This window comes from Mytilus galloprovincialis, chromosome 9, assembly GCF_965363235.1.
Source record: "Mytilus galloprovincialis chromosome 9, xbMytGall1.hap1.1, whole genome shotgun sequence".
Lineage (NCBI taxonomy): Eukaryota > Metazoa > Mollusca > Bivalvia > Mytilida > Mytilidae > Mytilus > Mytilus galloprovincialis.
In genome coordinates this window covers 46,285,507-46,291,778 of record NC_134846.1, presented here as the reverse complement: position 1 = coordinate 46,291,778, position 6,272 = coordinate 46,285,507, and the positions used below count along the sequence as shown (strand labels likewise).

The following is a 6,272-nucleotide window of genomic DNA, read 5'->3' as shown; positions in this document are numbered from 1 at the left end:
TAAACTAATTATAATTTTCACTTCTGAACAATGGAATATAATATTCTACATAACACTCAGCAAGAAGGCTGTAATTTACAACTTATCAAAACAAACGAAGAGAAAATAAATAAGATGAAGTTTGGTACAGCATTTTTTCAAACCAAACCTGTGGAAAAGTTATTATGCATTGGTATAAGTGTTGGAATACTAATAATATTGGTCTTCTTCTTAGCAATAGGAATAGTCATATACAATTCTGGGAGATGTCATGGTACTGTGTTGACGGATACTCAACTGAGACGGTTGATGGTAGCGCTCAACAAGGAGCCGCCTGATAATTCCGACAGACCTAAAGAGTCTACCTCGGAAAGTGAAGTAGTTACTGGATTTGATAGTACGACACACGATACAACCCGAGATACTTCTTTGACCAGAAAAATTGGCGGTAAGCTCATTGTCATTTTGTACGAGAAATGAAATCAATTAAATGAATTTCTGAACAGAAAATAAGGAAAATGAGACATCAAAAAAATATAACCAAAAAATAAACCTGTGATAATACTGCTTCTATTGGTACCAGGATGCTCAAAATCAATCCAAAATAATTTTTTTTTTGAAAAAATGTACTTTTATATACAGTATACATGAACAGCTAAAAATCTCAAGTGACAAATACTTATGAACAAATTGTGATTGATCAAGACGAATCCTTCAATAAGATGTATTGCCTCCTACTGTAGGGTTTATCATTTACAAATTAGGCCATATTATATCATATTCTCTAGAAAATAAACAAGTCAATCAAACCCCTTGAGGTCCTTAATTGATTGAGGGGTGGACAGGGGTAATGAGACAGGGGAATGAGGGATCAGAGAAAAGGGAGTACATCTTGGAAATATATTTTGTCATTTTTATTTTGTCTTGGAGCAAGGAGATGGAAGTATTGAGTAAAAGGAGGGGGGATTTTAGGGTAAAAAGGGAAGGGAAATATAGTTGGGGCTAAGGAGTAGAAACTGTTCCGAGGGAAGTTATGGGGTACCCCACCTGAGTACCCCACATACATATGACCCTAAATTGGCTTCGAAATTAGATATCAAAAATGATGATTAAAAAAGACTAATTCATTGACACTAACGGTAGCGTAAAAATGACAGTTGTGGTGCTTCATAGTCATTGATAGCTAGTAGATGTCATCCCTTCCTCTTCGGCCGTTTGCACACGGATATTTTTCAAAACTGGCCAGACATGTTTACAACTTGTGTGTCAAGGGTAAAATAAACACATAAATAAGATACCAGCTATAACGATCTATAACATTAAACAAGGAACAGAAATTGAGCCCGTGCAAGGTTTCAGCCGCAGTGATTTTCAACAGTAGCGAGTATTTTGAGACAACCCCCAAGTTTGTATTTTTCGTTATACTGATAACATATATATCGAAATCTATGTTTTCTTATGTAATAACTCTACCTTCATCGTTGTATATTCGCCACAATGTCTGTTATGCATGTACATGGTCGTATTCATCAATATAGTATGCTGCTCGGCAATAGCGACCTTGAAATTCCTCTGGTCCGATAATGGCGCCAAATTAGAGGGAAGCAACTCGCGCCAGACAAAATTACCGTATTTCACCAAAATAATCAAAATTTCGCTTTTTGATAACAAATATTAATACGATAACCACATTTATATTCAGCCATCGTTTATTGATATAATTACAAACAATAATTTATTAAAGCCATCAATAAAGAATTCACAATTAAGTAATTAATGGAGTGCATTGAAATCAGACCATATGGGGTAGAGGGGTTAAACAAAAGCTCGTAACTTTTTTAAAAGCCTGGTGACCCCATTTTATTTTACCTTAAAATGTTCGAAAAGTTCATAGCTTTGACATATCTGTTTTTAAAAAAAATCTACCGGGGAAATTCTACGAAAAATCGATTAAACCAATATTTTTTGCCTTAAACTGAAATTAGAAAATGCAAAATTTAGAGATTAATCTGAAAATAAAAGGATTTTTAAGTCAAAAACAACCAAGGGAAAGGTTTACATTTCAAATTCTAATGTTTTTTCACATGAAAATCATACTGACTTGGTTTTAAAAGTCTTTGAATTTGATGTAACCGTTATTGTTGAAAGGGTGGGCATGTTTGGAAATAGGATCAAAATCGCACATTTCGCTTCAATTTGAGGGGTAAACGAGCCTGATGACCCCCTTTTTTCTTTGCATTTTTGGATTCAACATAAAAAAATCTACAGAATATGTGAAAATAAAAAAAATCTACCGGGGGTCACTATTGGGGTGAGCCACCTTAAGATAATAGTTTTTTTTAAATTTGCACCTTTTATGAACTAATGGTTAAAATATGCGCATTACATGCATTAAACATATAAAATCATATTTCCCTATTTCTCTATGGTAAGTCTGTTCCTTATGTTTACAGAAAATAAATAGGATAGAATTAAAATATATTAAATGTGATTATGTGAAACTGAAAAATAATGTGATTGATATTTTGAGCGTTAGGAGTGCAAATGCAAAAATGATAAAATGCAATCTTTCCAACGAACGGGTTAGCATGTTTTGTATATGATGCTAGATATATTATAAATATAATTTGTAGCTGTACCTGTCTATCAAACAATGTGATGATTTATTAGATTTATGTTTAAAATGAACGAACAATAACTTCTGGTTCTTTTAAATTTCTATGTCATTTTGGTCTCTTTTGGGGAGTTGTCTCATTGACAATCATACTCCATCTTCTTTAACTCTTCACATATGCCTATGCGACCCTCGAAAACCGTTATTGTGACTATTTATAGAGAATGATATGTGAAAAACATCACTCAAAATAAACGTACCATACACTCTAAATTGAGTACTAAACTCACTGTAAGCTTAAAATATATATATCTAAACATTTGATTTTTATTTCAAGGATCATGTGGTAAGAAGAATCTAGCATTTCAAAAGAAATGTGGACAAAGTTCATATATGGATGGATATGAATGTGGTTTGGCTGTTGATGGGAATTTCAATACTTATATACACACAACATATTTCTGGAAGAATAATGCTTATCACGGAGAAAGCAACCCGTATTGGTGGGTTGATTTGGAAAGCAGTTGTATGATAAAACTAATCAAAATATACAACAGGAGAGATTGTTGTGGTAAGTTTTCTATAAGAAGCAACTATTTGGTGCGTTTAACCTTATATGATGAATCTCGTTATGATTGATTCCAAGTAATGTGTCCAGACTACTAGTATACGCTATCATTTCAAAAAACGTTCTATTGATAACTTAATTCATGAGTTGCAAACATACATGTATCACATGCCCCAGCACATGGTGTTTTCAAAATGATACTATACTGCATTTCATTCTTTATGCAAGTTAACTTACGTTTACTAGTTCAGAAAAATCCGAGAGACACAAATATCAGCGTTTTTATTCGGGGTTGCATTATGAATCGGTTGATTTTCCCAGTGTGTCAATATCTCTACTTTATTCGGACATTTTACTTATTCCTAAGAATATCAATATCGAATCACTAACATTGAGAATAGAAACGGAGAATGTGTCAGCAAGACAACAATCTGACACAAATGCAGTAAATAAATTGCAGATAAAGTTTACTTATCTAGTGTTTCCAGGCTAACGAATATTTTTATAGTAAACCAAAGTTTTACGCGAACCAAGCTTAAACAAGATTATGGTTATTTTCTTCTAATTTCATTTTTTTTTAAATCAGTCTTTTATCGTCAGCATTATTTCGATGAAAAATATTCAAAAACGAAAATTGCATGAAATTCCTCTTGTTATCAGCTGAACAAGATGATGTCATAGGTACGCTTGCGGCGTCAAACAAAAACACCAGTCGTATACGGTTCATGTACACTTAAAAAATTTGACAAAAAGAGGACTAAAAGGTGAAAAGGTGATTTATTTGTTTCTACATGTATTGAAGAAATCGCATGTCAATACATTCTGGAATTCAAAATATTCGCTTCCCTTAGTTACACATTACAGGAAGGTAAATTTAGAATCGTACGCTGATCATCATCCAATCAGAACCATACATACAAAATAAATAGCATTATTATCCAATACATTTGGCAATCCAAATGGTGAAGTTGAAATCATCCATCGTAATTTTTCGGACGACACTGTGAGTTGTTTCACAGATGATATCGGATATGTTCCTTATGTCGTGACTAAAATCCATTTCCTTTTTCACCACGAATATTACTTACCTAATAAACTATTTACTGGGTTTGTTATAACATGATCAACACGACGGATGCCACATGTGGAGCAGGATCTGCTTACCATTCCGGAGCACCTGAGATCACTCCAAACTTTTGGTGGGGTTCGTGTTGTTTTATCTTTAGTTTTCTATGTTTTGTCTTTTGTACTATTATATGTCTGTTTGGTTTTTTTTTTAATTTTTTAGCCATGGTGTTGTCAGTTTATTTTTGTTATCTTTCGCCCCTCCTTCATTTCAAAATGTACAAACTTAACTTCGGGTAACTAAATTTCTAGTATATTTTAAAAATAACAAACAACTGCATGCATGCACTTTATTATCAGTGACCATAACAGTAATACGCATGCATGTATAGAGGAAGTAAAACTACCTTAAGAAAAACATGAAACCGTTGCAATTTTGAATCTTCGTATTAATTTTGATAAATGATTTGTGTGAATATATTTTCATAGGTAAAAGATTGCGCAACGTTGAAGTTACCGTCGGAAACTCATTATCAAGCATGAAGGTTTGTGGGTTTTATCATGGCGCAGCTGCAAAAGGAGAAATAATATCTATATCTTGCAGAGAACCAATGGCAGCACGTTACGTCAAGGTGACGATGAAGGACCATAATACAGAAGAAGCAATACTAAACTTCGCTGAAATTCAAGTGTTCTCTTAGAAAATAAAAAAAAGTATTTTCGTTTCTGTGTGTGTTACATTTTAATGTTGTGTTTCTGTTGTGTTGTAGTTCTCCTCTTGTATTTTATGTGTTTTCTTCAGTTTTAGTTTGTAAGTCGGATTTGTTTTTTTTTCAATCGATTTATGAATTTCGAACAGCGGTATACTACTGTTTCCTTTATTTAGACATCTAAATTTGATTTTGGTTCTTTGTGTATTTACAAGAAAATGGTGTCCGGATGTTAACTTGAGTTTCTCATATTTGATTGGGTTGAAAATTATTCAGATGACAGTTATCAGGCAGGAAAAATTACCTATTGAATATTGGGTCAAGGGGTTAGAGGTCATTGTTATTGATACTAAAAATGGAAAACATCTATAACAATTTGAATTTGTATGTTAATCTGAGTTTCCCCTGAATGACTGGAGTGACACTTGTGTAGAGAGACGATATAAAGAAGGGAATTAAACTTAATAAATTTGGCGTCAACGAGTAAAAGGTCAACGTCACTGTTAGTAAGATTTTTTCTACAAATGATGGTTTCCAAATGGTAACTTGTACTTCCTTGGATTCATTTGATAAAACTTGCAAAGGTGATGAATTTTGCGTAAATGGATTTTAAGATCAATTTCATTGTTACTATCTAGACTTTAAGAGATAAGAACACCAGTAAACATCGGTTGCCTAAAACTGATTACATCCACTTCATTTGAACTATGATGGATAGTTGTCTCACTGGCAATCATACCACATCGCCTTATTTTTATATCTACGGTTGCCTCCTATTTTTCGATTTTTACATAAATTATCAAATGAATCTAATATACCACATGACTAACAATCCGAAACTTGCAACACATCTCTGTAGACAAAAAGAAGTATACTGGATTCGAAAATGGAACGCTTTATCCTCTGAATTACTTATGTTTGGAAACCACTGTAGCTAACCATCATTCAAATCAATACTAACCTACAGCTTTCGGTCCGGATATTGCAAGTCACAGACTTTTCAAACCAGTTTGCATTGGAAAAGATAAAAGGAGAAAAGATCCTTTCTTATACTTTTCTTTACAAACACAGGTATTGATTACATCAACTTCGGCAATATCCTTCAGCATTATTCAGATAATTCAAAAATTCCTCCCTATTATAAAGACCAGTCTGTACCTATCATTTTGTATACCTACTTGTATACCAAACCAATTGCAACTTCTAGTATATATTCTTTTTTATTACAAACACCTGTTGCAGATTCTCAATATTAACGACTTCAAGGTTAGACCTACTGATTGAACCAGTGCTAATTCCCCATTCACATATAATCCAGCTGGCCACGTTATAACCG

The 6,272-nt window shown here is 33.2% G+C and overlaps 1 long non-coding RNA gene across 1 annotated transcript; it reads left to right on the top strand.

Annotated features, from left to right (window-relative positions):
* Positions 1-4,953, top strand: LOC143045115 (uncharacterized). Its single transcript, XR_012968869.1, has 3 exons — positions 1-427; positions 2,931-3,164; positions 4,716-4,953. It is a non-coding gene; the product is annotated as an uncharacterized LOC143045115 (long non-coding RNA).
* Positions 4,954-6,272: the final 1,319 nt, after the last annotated feature.